We start from the raw sequence: 18,670 nt of genomic DNA, 5'->3' as shown, positions 1-18,670 counted from the left end.
GTCGCTAAATTGTCTCTTTGCTACAATTTCCTTCTCAAGATGATTCCTATAGTTCCTCGTATTATTTTGATCCATGTTACACTGTTAGCGGTGCGAACAGTAATTTAACTCTGCAATAACATGAGTTAAGGCTTCAAATTGGCTGTTGACTTAGTAAACATTTGACTAGGCATAACATTTACTTTAGTCTGAATTACACAACATTTGTGTTTTATTTGTAGCTATGAGTTGAACAATAACGCTAACGGTTAACGGTTTTGGACCAATTGCTTGACAATTTAGTGTTACTTGAGTGTTACCTGAGCGTTTTCCAAAAAAAATTTACATTTCATTCATGTCTTCAAAATATTGACTACTTGGGCTCATTTTATTCAGAATCATCTCACGCCTCATACATATAAAAAATGTGTCTCAAAATGTTGTATGAAAAAATATTTTCCAGTGCGTCACGTTCATAAAAATAAAAAAAAATCATACCAAAATGTGACGATCTGGAAAGGAAATCTTCGGACACATTGTGTCATGTATGAGGCGTGTACAAATGATTCTGAGTAAAATGAGCCCAAGAAGTCAATATTTTGAAGACATGAATGAAATGTACTTTTTTTTGTAAAACGCTCACCTACATTTATTCGTTTTCTAAAGAAAAAAACAAAAACCAAATTGGTGTCCGACAAAGCACAGAAAGATGATCAATGAGAATTTCCGACTCCAAAAAGACCCAAATGAAAAAAAAAACCTAAAATCCAAAAAAAGTTACTAAAAACATAAGTATAGTTGAATCATCGAGAGCGTGGAATTGCATATGTAGTAGTATTGTTTGTTTACAGGCATTCTATATTTGAATCTTCTATTTTCTTGTACTATCAGCATACAACCACTACAAATGCAATTCCATCTTCTCGATAATTCAACTATACAATCAAAAGAGCATAACTTCGCAGCACACACGTCGTTTCACACTGAAAAGTAGGTAGTTTGTCGGCAATAAATTCTAAACCGGTGCATCGTGCATCGTATGTTTATAAAAATAGTTATTGAACATTGTTTTACCTATTGATTTTAGTCACTAAGGCCAAAATTACCTAAAAAAAATTCTTATCCACCAAAAAATGTTCAGGCGGTTTCTCGCGCACGTCGCACGAGTCCATACTTACTTGGAGTCGCGCGCGAGATTCGCGAGAACGCCACTCATGCTAGCAGGTGAGTTATTGAAAGCGATGAACAATAACAATATAATAACTGTATGTTTTATGTTACATTCCATAGCAATTGATTCAGTAGTTGGTCCATGAAATTCAATCAAACAGAATACAGAATCGCGTTCATTCCGTTCCATTTCCATTCCGTTCCAGATGAAATGAATCCAATGTAATATAGGGATCCATCAAGTAAAAATTTGTAGCGGTAAATAAAATAGTTTTGAATTGTGTGTTTTTCTTATATGCCACGTCGGTGGCAAACAAGCATACGGCCCGCCCGATGCTAAGCAGTCATCGTGCCTATGGAAGCCTCCAACTCCAGAGGTGTAACATGCGCGTTACTGTCACAACTACCTCATACTGTAAACCATGGAGAAAACCTCGATCGGCAGGGAGCTCATTCCACAGCCGGAGCGGTCGCGGGAGGAAATTCCTGTTAAACCTCTTGTTTATTTCATGGACGAAAATTCACCCGCCCACTTCCAGTTTACAAAAAGCTTACCTACTTGTTTATTATTATATAGGTACACGTGTGTTGTTTCAACAAGGGGATTTAGTTTCATGAGATTAAGATTTATTTATAAGCTAATCAAATTAGATCCAAAAAAAGCGTTTAGAGGAATTAATTCCCAGCAAGCTGGAAATCATTTGAATACCTTCATTTGGCCCTAAATGCGTATAATCCAGTTTGCTCCATCACAGGAGGTGTGGATACATTTTGGGAGCCTTGGGAGATACATTTTACCTTGGATTGACAAAACCACTCGATGTAGAAGGAACCCACCATCAATTACAATGTCACAACCAGTAAGGTTGTGGTGGATTAGACACCGGTGAAAAAAAATTGGATTTTAACACGATTATACAAAAAAAATTCAAAGTGGCGACCATTCTTACAATCTTTGGCTGCGAATTCATATAAACGTATCCTTTGAATCCTCAGGTATCAATTTTTATCATGATCAGAACAAATTTTCCGTCAGTCGTACCGTTTTTGACCTACAAGCAATTAACTGAAAAAAAGCAAAAATTTTCCACAACTCCTGGAATGGAGCAAACTCGGATTACACTAATTTAGAACCAAATCAAGGTATTAAGACGATTTCCAGTTTACTGGGAATTAATTTGTGGAAAAAATCTAATTTGATTGGCCTATTATGGTATTAAGATTTTAAAATTCAAAGTTGATTAAACAATATTACACGAGATTGAGTGACAGAATGAACGTCATAACCGCAATAGAAATGCGGCGGCAAACGTCATTTATTTTATCAAGGAAAGTGACAGATAGGGACCGTGCGCGTTGGAGGGTCTGCCATCTTGTGGCCTGAATCGAAAACATAAACATGTACATTGCCAAAGCAAGTGCTTCCATCTGCCGTTCGCGTACGTTTTCTTATGCATAGTAGGTTCTGCCATCTTGTGGGCTAAGTCTGAAGCATAAACTTCACATTTACGCCTCGCCCAAAAACCTGACGGCTCCTGTGCTGCCCCCTATAGCTCATGCACGCTCCCTATACAGGGAAGGTAACAACGACAACGCAGACATCCGAAAGTCACTTCAAAGGTAATCCAATTACATTTTCAATGTCACAATTATAAAACACCCACTCTGAACAGTTACCTATTAAATTTTCCCCAGATAATTTATTTTGTTATTCAGAACACGGTAGCGGGATTTAGGGGCAATTCCCTTTCTGATCTCTCCTGTGCAAACAAGAGAAGTCTGTCACGTGAACAGAGGGCCTCGACTTTGCATAAAATATTAGACAGCCGAAAGGACGGCCTGGGAACGCACGGGCGTGAATTGTGGTCGGTTTGCGGCGGTAGCTGCTGGCCTACCGCGAAAATCGAAATTCGCAAATTCCGGGCATCTTTCTCTGTCACTCTAATTACGCCTTCATTGGAGCAAAAGAGAAAGATCCCCACTATTTGCGAATTTCGGTTTTCGCGGTAGCCCCCTTGGGCGCAGCAGAATGCTGGTATACCGGTGCATATGCATGTAGTTTGTCCGAGAAAGGCATTGAGTTATTATTACTAAGGTAAACGTACTGGTGCTCGATGCGGTCCCAGAACATGCCATCTTGAAACTTAAGTCATTGTTAATAGAGGTGACAGCGAGGTGTCATATATTGGGCATTAGCATGTCGAACACTAGTACGTTTTTCTGTAGAGAAGGCATACCAATTAATGGAATACAAAATAATTTATTGGTGAAAGACTTACCATTTTCCTTTCTATTACAAAATATTATAAGTTTTAGGACAGCCTTTGTTGGAATACCTAAATTTCGACAGAGAAATAATTCATTTCAATAACAAGAAAAAAGAAGACTAGACTCTTGAACGCAATTACAAAAAAGAAATTGTTTTACATGGTTTATCAGTAGGTACCTAATCCTAAAATGTGAGCTTATATTTTTAAACGGTCTTATTTAATTTTCCCGATTTGTTGTTATTTGTTTGTAATTGAGAATGTATTTTTTCTGAAAGAGTTTCGCGGAGGCTGAACTCACAACAACCTTCCACATTTTTTTTTCATTTTCAGGGTTAAATCCCTTGTATGTTTATATCAGACAGATAGGATGGTCCTGGGAATGTGCGATTGTGCAGGCGTAAATTGTGGGAGCAATTGCGGTGGCTGCGGCGACGCCTGTGGCCGCAGCGCTATGCTGATATTCGCGGTATAAATAGCTAAGTTTTGCAATTAACACTTAACACGCTAGTTTAAACTAAAACTAAGTCATTAAGATTTTAAAATTGTTTGGATTGCTTGATGGGAACGCGAACAAGAAAAATAAGAGACGAAAAGAATATTATTATTATTTTTTACGCTTTTTTTAGACTTTATTAAACGCCTAAAAACTACGTACCTACCTGACCTATTTGAATTTGTCCTTTGTTTGATGTACAGTCACCTGCAAGAATATTTTACTCTTCGAAGGCCGCAAAAATATGTGACACACTCTTATGGCTCTACGAATAAGATCGACTGAAATATCTGACACGATCTTATTTAAGAAAATAATATAGCTTAATAGGTGATGAAGAGAAACCGCAAATAAATTATAAGATTGGCGACAAATTCATGGCACCACTGGAGTTACAACTATCCGTAGGGATAGTTGTAACTCCAGGAACCTACAATATGGGACCACAGATGTTATTTACGTAGGTACCTGTAGTAATAATTTATTTGCCGTTCATCACCTATTAAGCTATTATTGTTTTCCTATAGCTGATATGAAACGGTGGGAAAATATGTAGGAGACGAGGGGTAATGCTCTGTTGAGAGAACTTCAACATAAACTTAAAACCATATTCCAACGTGGGCAAGTCAGCCAAAGGGTTTATGAGCTTGATCTAATAGGACCACAAATTAACAGAGATCGCTGACAAAACTAAAAGAGACGTCATGGTAATGTTAAAATAGGCGGGGCACAATGCTAGAAGTTAGACCAAGAAGAGTGCAACGATTTTGACAGCATACGCAGTGCAAGTGTTATTTATACGTCATAATTTCATAAAATTTGACCTTTAAAATAACATTTGCACAGCGTGTCCTATCAAAATCGTTGCAGACTTGTCTTGGTCTAACTGCATGTAGTAATACCTACTGATTGGCGCTACGGTACGGCAGAAAGATTCTTGAGTGGCTTTTATATATTTACTAGGCGGGCCCGCGGCTCCGCTCGCGTAAATGAAATAAAGAGTTTGTCTTATGTTTCGTTAATTACCGACATTATTATGTACCTATTCAACCCTGCCAGTGTTCATAACTCTGTGATAGGGACTTCTTATTTGTAACTGTTAGCGACGCTACGACAAGACGCGGATAATTGTAAATTAGATTAAGATCAAATTCGATTAAGACTGTATTCTCAATAAAGATTTATTTGATAGGTAGGGAAAACCGCGATTAGATTGTCAGTAGTCATAAGTATTCAAAATATCCGTTATTTAACTCGTAGGTTCGTAATAAGTTTTAGGTCACACAGTAAGTTAGGAAAAACAAAGTTAAACCTAATTCCCAATTCCCAAGTAATCACTATAAACTTGGTAAAATAATGTAGGCTCTGTCATTGGTTAACCAAAGAAAGGCGGATCAAGACAAGGAAGTCTCAATATGAAAGGGACAGACTGACCGCTTCTCATTGGTCGGCCAAATTCTAGCTCAACGCTCCGATACAGCGTAATTTTCACTTAGAAACATACACGTTTCATTAATTAATTCGTAACCTGTTAAAATTACATCATAACAATATTTGTAGATATTATAGGTCGTTAGCCTAGTCACCTAGTTAGATAAGAATCATAAGGCAGTCACAGGTAGACAAAGGCCTGCGAGTCGGCAAAGGGCCATAAACCATCCATTGTATTCATTTCGGCCGCTTTCCTATCTATTGTAAGCCAAGTCGTAAGGACTAGTAAACTTGTTATCGTTTGTTTTTATAACTAATGAACGTAGTTAACTATTTGTAATAGTTTTAAGTCAGTAATTAATCGGATATATGTAATATGAGTCGCAGAACGATAGCGGGATAATGAAAATTCACCCGAAAATGACCGTATGACGTAATCGACCAATCACAGGCCGATTAATTCCGCGAATTAAGACATGATTTTATCTCCCTATCGTAGGTGACTCTCTTTCTTGATTTTTCGTATAAAAGTAAGACGGAACCGCTTCGGATCGTACAGTACACCAGGAGCAGCCGAAAAGGAAAAACCAAAAGGAAGAAAACCAAAGGAAGAAAACCAAGGAAGACCTGAGGGATCCGAAGCTGTACCGCCTAATCGTTGTAGGAGTATTTTTATATTTGTACCGCGTAAATAAAAGTCAGTTTTTTAAATCGTGTAGTTTATTCCTTAACGCGAGGCGGTTGAAGATATTCGTCGAGGGCTTCGCACATGGGCATCTAGTAGGCTGGGGCGACTGCGGTTTCGAGCGAGGCGCCAGTAGACCAGTTACCTTCTCCAACTGCTATCGTCGGCTATATTGGGCGTTGAGAGTTCAATATTTTCTGGTCCTTCGAGCCGGATCTACTGTCAGCGCACCGGGACGTCGTGCTCAAGTCTACAGTTGCTGCGAAGAAACGTCACAAATGACCGATAAAATGGTCGGTACGCGTTCGCGAAAGGCTGCGTCGATGCAGAGCGACGAAGATAGGCGGCGTTACCTAGCGGAGGGCGCGGCGGCGGCTCAGAGGGCTGCCCGCGCGGACGCCGTGAGGTCAGAGGGCGCCGAAGCGGCGCGCCCCCTCCTCACCCCTGTAACGTCGTCCGACGCGCTCAGCGAGCGTCCGCGCGCCGCTAGCGCCGAGCCGTTTGGCGTAGCGGCCGCACCACAGCACTCCCTCAGGGCGGACGACTTCACGAGGCCACCGGGGTCTCCCTCGCAAGTAAATACACTGCTGTGGAGCAGAGAGCTCCGCAAGCGGTTACGACGACTTGCGAGGCCCACACCGTTACCACTGCGACGGGCGAGAACGAAACTTAAGGACGTCGCAGCTACGCAGCAGGGAGGCACTATGGAGTCGAGCACTCCGTATGCACCTGCCCCTACTCAGTCCGTGCACTCATGCGCTAGTACGGTCATCGAGGCAAGGCTATCTCAAGTGGAGCTTGAGGCGAGCGAACGTCTAGCAGAAATTCAGCGAAAAGAGTTGCGGATCGAAGCCGACTTAATAAAGAAGAGGCTAGAGGCGCAGAAATCACAGATTATAGCGGAAGGAAGCACGGGCGCAGTCTCAGATGCGGGTGACGTCGAGCCACAACAGAAACGAATCCTGAAGTGGATGGACGACTCGCAGGATGACAAGACTATAACCGAGCCAGCTAAGAAGAGGTTAGCCAACGAGCCACCACCGGACTACGAGACTCCTAGACGGCCTCTGCGGGACGAGCGACATATGCGACGCCGCTCACCGAGCCGCGAGGAACGTCAACGGCGATCGGAATCGCCACCGGAGGAGCCCCGTACGCCGCACACGGCGCGTACGCAACACACGCAGGAAGGCACAGTTGCGGAGTCTATGCTGCATTTGTTCGAGAAGATGCAGATGGCGGCTCGTCCGGCACCTAAAGATATCTTTGAGCTACCTCACTTCTACGGAGATGTGAGCGAATGGCGAAGCTTTTACAATACCTACATCGAGACATCGAAGCGCTACAAGTTCACCGACTACGAGAACGTTGCAAGACTGCGTATGGCGTTACGCGGGGACGCTAAGATGTGCGTGTCACATGTCCTGTCTACAGCTACTCGTCCAGACATGGTTATACGTATTTTGAAGAAGCAGTTTGGCCGAAGCGAGGTGCTTTTGGATAAAGCAATCGAGGACCTACGAAGACTGCCACCGTTGGGGCCGAGCGCGAACGACCTCAATACGTTTGCGATCAAGATTATGAACGTCGTATCTACTATCATGGACATAGATAGAAGACACTACGCCGACAATCCGATGCTGATACGGGAAGTAACCGATCGATTATCGCCTCATCTACGAAGCAGATGGTGCGACTACGCCAACAGACATCGCGATACCGACGACCCCGAGATCCTGCAGTTGGCTGATTTTCTGATGGAAGAGAGCGAGCTAGAGATGTCATTCTGTCACGCGCGCGCACCAGCGAAGCGCGCGCAGGGACCAATGACAGCACCGTACGCGCGCGCGCCTGGCGCTAGACTGTACGCGCCCGCGCCGCGCTATCCCATCCCCACTCCAGCTCCGGCCGCAAATCGATGCAGCGGAGGGCAGAAGGCGACGTATGCGGCTCGACAAATCACAGCGAAGAGCACGTGTTTGTACTGCGGTGGCAATCACATTACTACAGATTGTCGCAAGCTGGCCGCACAGAGTATAGGCGCTAGATGGGAATGGGCAAGACTCAATCGTATATGCTTCAGATGTATGGACGCGAAACATTTGAAGTCGCAATGCAACGCGAAAGGGTGCGGCGTGACAGGCTGCCCGCACACGCATCACCGTTTGCTGCACACCGAGCCTACACAGGCGAACAACAGCATTGGGGCTACAATAGCGGTAGCTCAGTCGACGCATCGAGCGGTCGCCTCACCGAGAGTGACGTCATCGTTTGCGGCAGCGGCCGAAACGGAGTCGCGGCCTACAGAACGAGAGGACAACGGTCCGCGCGTCTACGTGTCGTCAACCCCAAACTTCAACGTGCTACTGAAGGTGCTGCCTGTAACAGTCACGGGGCCGAAGGGTACGGCTCAAATATTCGCTTTCCTCGACGACGGGTCAACGCTTTCCATGATAGATCAAGACGTCGCAGATGAAATCGGAGCAGTAGGCGAAGACGAACCTCTCTGTCTACGTGGGATAAGAAACCTGAAGCACACATCTATCACGCAAACTGTAAAGGCGCAAGTGGGACCGCTGCGAGGAGGCACCGTGCACGAGATCGTCATGAAGACCGTAGAAGGACTTGGCATACGATCGCAATCACTCAACAAGGCCGAATTGATGAAGCACAAACACTTAGAAGATTTGGGCGACGAATGCTACGTGGGTACAGGAGTACCGCAGATGCTGATTGGAGGCGATTTCTGCCACCTGAAGACTCCCATCGAGATCAGGCAGGGCGGAGAGGACGAGCCTTGCGCAATGAAGACACCCTTGGGTTGGGTATTTTTTGGGCGAATGCCGCGCATCATTCGCACGATCGAGCAAACCGTACTTCATTGCCGCACAGAGGACGACGAATTAATCGATCAAGTTAAGAAGCATTGGTCGATCGAAGCGTTAGGAGTAACGAATAAAGAAAACGTCAGTCCGAGCGATCAGCGAGCCATCGACATTTTCAACGCTACGGTACGCAAGACTGCAGGGGGCCGGTACGAGGTCGGTCAACTGTGGGCGTCGGACAACGTGAAGCTACCACCGAGTTACGTAATGGCGCGGTCGAGGCTACACAACTTGGAGATGAAAATGCGGCGCAACAAGGACTTCGCTGAAGACTACGAAGCCCAAATTCAGAAGTTACTACAGAAAGGATACGCGGAACGTATCATGGAGCCGCCGCAGACCGACCGAACCTGGTTTTTGCCGCACTTTAATGTATTTAATTTAAATAAAGGCAAAGGAAGAGCCGTTTTTGACTGCGCGGCAAAAAGTCAAGGAAATAGTCTGAATGACTATATTTTATCGGGGCCAGACCTACTACGAAGCCTATTAGGAATTTTGCTACGATTCCGCGAATGGAATTTCGCGGTGGTCGCGGACATACAAGAAATGTTCCTGCAAATTCAAATGCGAGAAGAAGATCAACAGAGCCAACTCTTCCTGTGGCGCGGCACTAGAAGAGATATGGAGCCCCAGGTGTACAAACTAAACAGAGTTTGTTTTGGCAACGTGTCATCGCCTTTCCTCGCGCATTCGGTGCGTAATAGGAACGCGCTCGACAACCAGGACAAATATCCGGACGCGGTCTACGACATCCACAATAACCATTATATGGACGATTACGTGGCATCGTACGAGACCGAGGATGAGCTGCTACGAGTATCACAACAAGTGCGAGACTCGCACGCGGAGGGCAGTTTTCATCTACGAGGCTACGCGAGCAACAGTACGCGAATGCTGGCAAGCGTCGAGCACGAACTACACGCAGCGCAAGGACCGACGCATCTGGGCGAAGGTCAACCTACAGTTCTAGGCATGACGTGGGACCCTAGGACGGACACTCTGGGCTACAACACGAAAATGCTGCGAGTTCCCGAGGCTGTGAAGACGCAAGAACGGCCGCCGACAAAAAGGGAACTTCTCAGCGCGATAATGTCCATATACGACCCCATGGGACTTATCGCTCACTACGTCATCAGCGCTAAAATGATATTTCAGCGAGTTTGGATAAAAGGCACTACGTGGGACGCACCGCTACCAGACAAAGAAGCTGAAGACTTTTTTCAGTGGCAGAACGCACTGAAACACGTAGCGGCGCTACGCATACCTAGAAGGTATGAGTCACCGGGCGGAGCTACGAGATACACGCTACACGTTTTTACCGACGCGTCAACTGAAGCCTATTGCGCCGTGGCGTATTGGCGTATCGAGAACAAAGAAGATGTACGAGTCAGCCTAGCAGCGGGCAAAAGCAGAGTTTGCCCCCTGAAAGTATTGTCAGTACCACGACTAGAGCTCACAGCCGCAGTAATCGGAGTTCGACTGGCCGAGACGATTAAAAAGGAGCAACGATACAACGTCGAGAAAATTATCTACTGGACGGATTCTCGAGTATTGCTAGGATGGATCAAGGACGACGCAAGAAACTACAAGCCGTTCGTGTCACACCGTTTGGCTGAAATAGCTGAAAAATCGGACCGGCGGGCGTGGATGTACGTGCCAACCGACGTGAACCCCGCAGACCACGCTACGAGAGGGAAGCCGGCGAGGAAAATCACCGCTCACGACGAATGGTACAAAGGACCGTCATTTCTTCACCGACCAGAAGTGGAGTGGCCGAGTCAAGAAATAGGCAGACCGACTGAAGACCTTCCTGAAAGGAAAAGCGGAGTCACAGTAGAGACTACGTTATCTACTACTACGTCAAAGTCAGATCCGTCGAGCGTGCTACCTGACATACGACGCTTCAGTAATTACGATAGGCTAATGAATTCGACGGCCTACGTTCTACTTTTCATAGATAAGATGAAAAATAAGAACAAGACGCTGCAGCTGCAAGTGAACCACATAACCGAGCATATGTGGCTACAGAATAGCCAACGAAGAAGTTTCCCAGACGAGCTGCGCACTCTAAGCGCAGGACGCGATTTGGACAAGAAATCGCGAATATACAATCTACCACCCGAGCGGCTACAGGCTTACCAGAGGCCATTCACCTACACCGCGCAAGACTACCTCGGGCCTATGTACGTGACCATAGGACGACGACGAGAGAAACGCTGGGTGTGTCTGTACACATGCCTAGTAACTCGGGCTATTCACCTCGAAACTGTACATAGCCTGTCTACGGATAGCGCTCTACTGGCGCTAAGGCGCTTCGCCGCACGAAGAGGATGGCCGAGCGTTATGTATAGCGATAACGCAACCTGCTTCAAGGCGGCATCGAACGAGCTACGTGAGGCCTACAGGCAATGGCTTCCGCAATTGCAACATTACGGCGTGCAGCGACGAATGGATTGGAAATTCATTCCCCCCGGCAATCCATCTGCAGGCGGAGCCTGGGAGCGGATGGTACGCACCGTGAAGACAGCGATGCTCTATACCTTCAACACTAGAGCACCGAAAACCGAAGTGTTCGAGACTCTACTGGCAGAGATCGAGAATATCGTTAACAGAAGGCCGTTAACACACGTGAACGTCGACCCAGAGAGCGAAGAAAGTCTCACACCTGCGCACTTTCTTCTACTTCATAACGCTAACTTACCTATGATTGGCGCTTACGAAGAAAACGACAAGCGACAATGGAGGGCTGCCCAGGCGCTAGCAGACCACTTCTGGCGGCGCTGGACCAAGGAGTACTTTCCACTGCTGGCACCACGCAAATCATCCGACGACGGAGGGCGACAGATCCAGCCGGGAGATGTTGTCATCATTTCTGAGCCCAACGGACCACGCAGCGTGTGGCCCAAAGGAGTCGTCGAGACCGTCTATCATGGACCCGACGGGAGGGTTCGCTCCGCAGACGTCAGAACGAGGCACGGGACGCTACGCAGGCCGAGCTGCAAGCTGGCGGTCATCGCGTCGCAACCCATGCACCAGGAGTCTTCGACTGCGGGGACAAAATGTTAGCGACGCTACGACAAGACGCGGATAATTGTAAATTAGATTAAGATCAAATTCGATTAAGACTGTATTCTCAATAAAGATTTATTTGATAGGTAGGGAAAACCGCGATTAGATTGTCAGTAGTCATAAGTATTCAAAATATCCGTTATTTAACTCGTAGGTTCGTAATAAGTTTTAGGTCACACAGTAAGTTAGGAAAAACAAAGTTAAACCTAATTCCCAATTCCCAAGTAATCACTATAAACTTGGTAAAATAATGTAGGCTCTGTCATTGGTTAACCAAAGAAAGGCGGATCAAGACAAGGAAGTCTCAATATGAAAGGGACAGACTGACCGCTTCTCATTGGTCGGCCAAATTCTAGCTCAACGCTCCGATACAGCGTAATTTTCACTTAGAAACATACACGTTTCATTAATTAATTCGTAACCTGTTAAAATTACATCATAACAATATTTGTAGATATTATAGGTCGTTAGCCTAGTCACCTAGTTAGATAAGAATCATAAGGCAGTCACAGGTAGACAAAGGCCTGCGAGTCGGCAAAGGGCCATAAACCATCCATTGTATTCATTTCGGCCGCTTTCCTATCTATTGTAAGCCAAGTCGTAAGGACTAGTAAACTTGTTATCGTTTGTTTTTATAACTAATGAACGTAGTTAACTATTGGTAATAGTTTTAAGTCAGTAATTAATCGGATATATGTAATATGAGTCGCAGAACGATAGCGGGATAATGAAAATTCACCCGAAAATGACCGTATGACGTAATCGACCAATCACAGGCCGATTAATTCCGCGAATTAAGACATGATTTTATCTCCCTATCGTAGGTGACTCTCTTTCTTGATTTTTCGTATAAAAGTAAGACGGAATCGCTTCGGATCGTACAGTACACCAGGAGCAGCCGAAAAGGAAAAACCAAAAGGAAGAAAACCAAAGGAAGAAAACCAAGGAAGACCTGAGGGATCCGAAGCTGTACCGCCTAATCGTTGTAGGAGTATTTTTATATTTGTACCGCGTAAATAAAAGTCAGTTTTTTAAATCGTGTAGTTTATTCCTTAACGCGAGGCGGTTGAAGATATTCGTCGAGGGCTTCGCACATGGGCATCTAGTAGGCTGGGGCGACTGCGGTTTCGAGCGAGGCGCCAGTAGACCAGTTACCTTCTCCAACTGCTATCGTCGGCTATATTGGGCGTTGAGAGTTCAATAGTAACCGTTATTTGGATAAATTAATTCGCAAATTTCTCAATAAATGATGTCATTTGATAAGATAAAATGATGGCAAGATTGTATTTTTTTAAATTATTATTTATTTTTATAAGCCCAGTCCAGTCAGCAAAAATGTTCATTAGATTAATTTCCGCCTTAAGACGAATTCGGACGACCACCGCCCATATACATATCGCCTTTTCATACAAACGTAGGTAGTACCCACTTTCCTTTCTGGACATAACAATACTTACTACGGTGACGCAACGATCCAAAAAGAGTCCTGGGCTCCGATACCAGATCACGCCATGTTTCTCGGTCTTGCGATAGCTCTCGCCAGTCGCTATGGCCGAGGTTGAGCAGGTCTTGAGCAACGACGTCGTTTCTGCGGTACTTAGGACGTCCAATCGGGTGTCTCCCATTTCGTTGTCCCAAGTACGCTCTCTCCACGGCAAGATCCTCTCCCATTCTCTCTGTGTCCGAGCCACTGAAGCTAAGCCGCTTTGGTCTCTCCAATACCCAAATATATCGGAAGACATCCTTATTTCTATGGCAACAAAGTTATATTACGATATATTTTTCTACTTTAGCCTGATCTATTTCATACTGACTGTACATTGACTTCATGAATGTGTAGTTGCCATTAGATATATATCGTAGCCACCAAGGTCGCTCAAAAATATCTGAACATGCACTTTAAAGTTACATTATAATTTACATTGTTCAGACTTCAGATATTTGTGAATACCTCATCCACTCCGATATATCTGATGGTGACTTTCAGCAAGAAGAAAAATCTTACCTGGTCGAGTCGTATCGTATTACGCGAGAAAACAGTTTCCAAATTGATTAAGTATACCTATCTCTAAAGTCATCCCTTAAACTGATGGACTTCATATTAACGTATCCACTTTGTATTTCTGGCCTATCTCGGCAGCCCGTTCCCCGGACGAATGGCAATGTTTGCCGAAGTCGAATTTCTTTTTGACTTGATTGACTGTGAATTCAAATTGACTCCGAATAATATAACTCAAAATAAATTTAAAACAACAAAATACAAATTATTAATAATATGATAATATTAATTTGATTGATGTCATATTTGGCATAAGTCACTCGTATGGGCGTACACTAAGGTTGAGGTTGACATCACTTTTTATATTACTTCGTATAAAAACACGTAGGAATAACTGTATACCAACATGACAAACATAATTTAGATTACTTTACACCGAAACGAATCGAACCGAGAGTTGCCGAGAAATAGCCGATGTTCATACAATAAAGATTGTTATGAAAATTTCTTTTCCTTTTTGTAAATTAAATACGCGTCGAAAGCGGTAGTTTTTACGTTGTAGTTCTATTCCCATATTTAGATAATTGATTTGAACAGTTTTTTCTTATCATACGTGCGTCGTATTCGAGAAACGTGTCAAAAACTTTTTTAGAAATTTGTAAGGCGCCATCTCGCTCGCTTCTTCCCTCGTTTTTATCCCGTTCTGGTTTTTCAATTTTATATATATGATTGAGGAAGAACTTTAACTTTCTGGTAAATATCTTAAAAATATTTATGGCGTTCTTTAACAAACATCTAGCCCCGTATGTTTTATACTTACCTATCCAAACGACCACCTACTCAAGACCTATCTGCACTCCACATTTATGTCAAAAAGACGAAAAACCAAATATTTTGAAAGGCCAAAGTACAATGGTGAAGCAAAAAAATAAATGAATCCAACAACCTTTTCAAATAAGATGCGTTTATTTTGTAAAAACATATTGATTACTTATTATTTCATTAATTTGTTTAGAAACATAATATTTTAGTTATTGATGTTACTGTGCTATGCCTTCAAGTCTGAAATCTGAGAACACACTCAAAAAGACATGCTGCGCGCGCCGACTCCCAGTGAATGGGACAAAGGGCAAGCGAATGATGATGACGAACAAGACTTGCGCTAGAAAGGCTAAAAACCCCAAATCTAGTTCCAACTTAAATTTCTGACAACAACAATCCCGACTGCACCGACAAAACACAACAGGCAAAACGATTTAATGAGAAAGATTAAGAAATAGTCCCACATCCCACATCACCAACACTTACAGTTATCAGTTCTCGAGAACGTTCTCCCTACTGTATGGGGAATGTTCTTGCTCGAGAATATTTCCTATAGAAAATTGAGAACGTTCTCGAGAAAGGCAATCATATTTGAGAGCAAAAAATTACTACTGCAACTTAAGTTTGAGTAGCTTGTACGTCCACAAAATGTGCACAATTTAGACGAGAAATCAAAACAAAAATAGCCAAACAACGCTTGCTGGCTTATTTCGGAATTGGTCTTTTTTATAGTAAATACAAAACCTACACCATTAAGAGCCCATCAAAGTGCACACTAGCGCCACAGCTAAATAATCGTGATTATTTCAATTTAACGACAGGTATTTAAAAACCGGACAAGTGCGAGTCGGACTCGCCCACCGAGGGTTCCGTACTTTTTAGTATTTGTTGTTAGAGCGGCAACAGAAATACATCATCTGTGAAAATTTAAACAGCTAAGTATCACGGTTCATGAGATACAGCCTGGTGACAGACGGACGGACGGACGGACGGACGGACGGACGGACGGACGGACAGACGGACAGCGGAGTCTTAGTAATAGGGTCCCGTTTTACCCTTTGGGTACGGAACCCTAAAAAGGGGGCCGCTACGTACTGTATTTTGTATCTAAGTACCATTTGAATACATCAAACTAGTTTTTATGGTGCTGGATTCGTCAATTTATGCGTCCAAAGTTAAAACGGCCGTTTTTGTTTTGAGTTCATAGATCGACGAATCCAGCAACATAAAAACTAGTTTGATGTATTCAAAAGGTACTTAAATACAAAATACAGTACGTAGCGGTCCTCTTTTTTACATCATCATCATCATCATCATATCAGCCAGAGGACGTCCACTGCTTTTTTACATATCTTTCGTTAAATATAAATCATCATGATTATTTAGTAGTGGCGCTATTAGTGTGCAGGTTGATAGGCTCTTAACTCTATATTTACCTAGTTCACAAAGTTCACACGTTAGCACGTTACAAACTGGTTAATTAAATATGTTTCGGATATATTAATATATCCTAAACATTGTAATTCACCTTGTTATGATTCCTTCGAACTTAAGCTTGTTAAACAACTCATTTAGAAACACAATAATGAAGCCTCTAATCCAGCTCGTGTAAAGGCTTACGTTTCATTACTGAGTTTTAATTAAGGTTTGTTTTCATTTGTATATTTTACCTGGGTTAAAATTGAAATATTAGTGAAATGTTTTTACCTCCACCCACGATAACACAGTAGAGAACTGCTGGAAAGTAAATTAACTGTAGTTCCATTCTTTATTTTTAAGATTTAGTAAGTTGCGTTGAAGCTTGAATACTTAAGTTTGACATAACTATTTGAGAGGGTTTTTTGATTTATTTTTGAAAATGTAATCATAGTTGCCTAAACATGAGCCTAGGTCCTAGGTGCATTTTCATAATAATACAGTTTTTTTTCATATGGTTAAAAAATAACTGCATTCCCGTTGCCAGGGAGGTTTTGGGAGTATACTGAGCAACTTAGCTTTTACTATGAGACCAACCCCGGAATCGCGAAAAAAAAATTCACTGTTTCATACATTTCCCAATTCAAGCTTACATTATGACATCAAAATAATATCTAAATGATATCAGTCGCGCGTGCGTTCCATTTGTACAGTCGACGTCAAAGATATGTTTACAATTTCGCCTTATTACAAAGGAATAAGATGCAAAAGTGTAAACGTATCTTTGACGTCGACTGTATCCGTACAAGCAAAGAGAATTTGAAATAAAGAGTTACTGTCATTGTAAATTATGTAGCTACAGTACCATTTACTGTCATCTTTCGACAGAAGATTAAAACTGTTAGAACGCCATTTGACTTGGATCATTATTCTTTCACTGATATGTGTTAACTTGTTAAATATTAATATTAACGCCATCTATTCGAGAGTAGGCTGAAGGTTATGGCGCCATCGCTCGAAAAATTACACTATACCTTTGGCCTACAGTCGAGTAAATGGCGTTAACACATTCAATACCACTAAGTGCTACGGGTTACGCTCGTAGCGCGTAGCCACGGTTTCGTCGTATGTAGCGCGTAGTCGCTACGAACAGTGTACCCGACAGTCGGGTTCTTGGTGTTGAATGTGTTAATATTAATATTTAACAAGTTAACACATATCAGTGAAAGAATAAGGATCAAAGTCTAATAGCGTTCTAACAATTTTAATCTTCTGCCGAAAGATGGAAGTAAATTTACAGTCCGCTTCTATACACTTCTATTTATTTCTATTTCATTATACACTATTCTCTTTGGTACATGTAATGGCGCGAGCAAGACACGGCCGACTGACATCAGTTTGATGTCACAATGTATATTAGATTGGACCTCCTTGGCAAAAAGAAGCCCTAACAAAATATGTTGAGAGGTAACAAGCATGGTTTAATCCCTGGTCTTTACATATTAAAATTTCCAACAAAAGATTACCACTGTCAACAATTTAACAGGATGGTCGGCGATGAGAGATATTGTCAAACTGTCGCGCTGTTTGGTGTAAACAAGGTTTATGTTGGTTGGTTGTTAACTGGGGATTCGATAATAAAATGAACGATAAACACTGATTCAATCTAACAGAGAAAATATCAGCAGACCAGCATATTTTTTGACATGATGCCAACGGCCGCTTTCTATCACCGCACCGCTCGTCGTCGGCAGGGTGTTCATCCTCACATCCTAGAACCTAAATGGTCGCGTACTGTGCGATTTAAGAGGAATTTCCTCCCGCGGACGCTCCGGCTGTGGAATGAGCTCCCTTCCGAGGTTTTCCCGAGGGTCTACAGCAGCGGTCGGCAACCTTTTTTTGCGTAGTTTTAGTAGCGTAGTTAACGATGAGTAAGTTGACGCGGGCCGCACTTTGTTAATATTTATGACTTTATCAGACATTGTCGTTTCTCAATATTACATAGCCAGAGAGGCTCGCAGGCCGCAAGTGACAGTTTCACGAGCCGCATGCGGCCCGCGGGCCGCACCGACCGCCGGTCTACAGTATGGGGTTCTTCAAAAAAGGAGTGTACAGGTTTTTAAAAGGTCGGCAACGCGCATGTAACACCTCTGGAGTTGCAGGCGTCCATAGGCTACGGTGACTGCTTACCATCAGGCGGGCCGTATGCTTGTTTGCCACCGATGTGGTATAAAAAAAATATATATTATAATTAATTTTCAAATCTAGACAAGACCAATAACATCGGTCGGTAAACCGGATCATAATAGTCCTCAAATATGTGTAGCAAAATAATAAAAGTTTGCATGAATTTGTGCTATAAGAGCTAGAATAGATAAATTCAGCTAAAAAAAGGGTGAAATTTATAATTATGCAGATGTGTTTGTTCAACTATCCCGGCATCTTACTGTA

This window comes from Cydia splendana, chromosome 10, assembly GCF_910591565.1.
Source record: "Cydia splendana chromosome 10, ilCydSple1.2, whole genome shotgun sequence".
In the NCBI taxonomy this organism is placed as follows: Eukaryota; Metazoa; Arthropoda; class Insecta; order Lepidoptera; family Tortricidae; genus Cydia; species Cydia splendana.
This window is presented reverse-complemented; position numbering follows the sequence as displayed.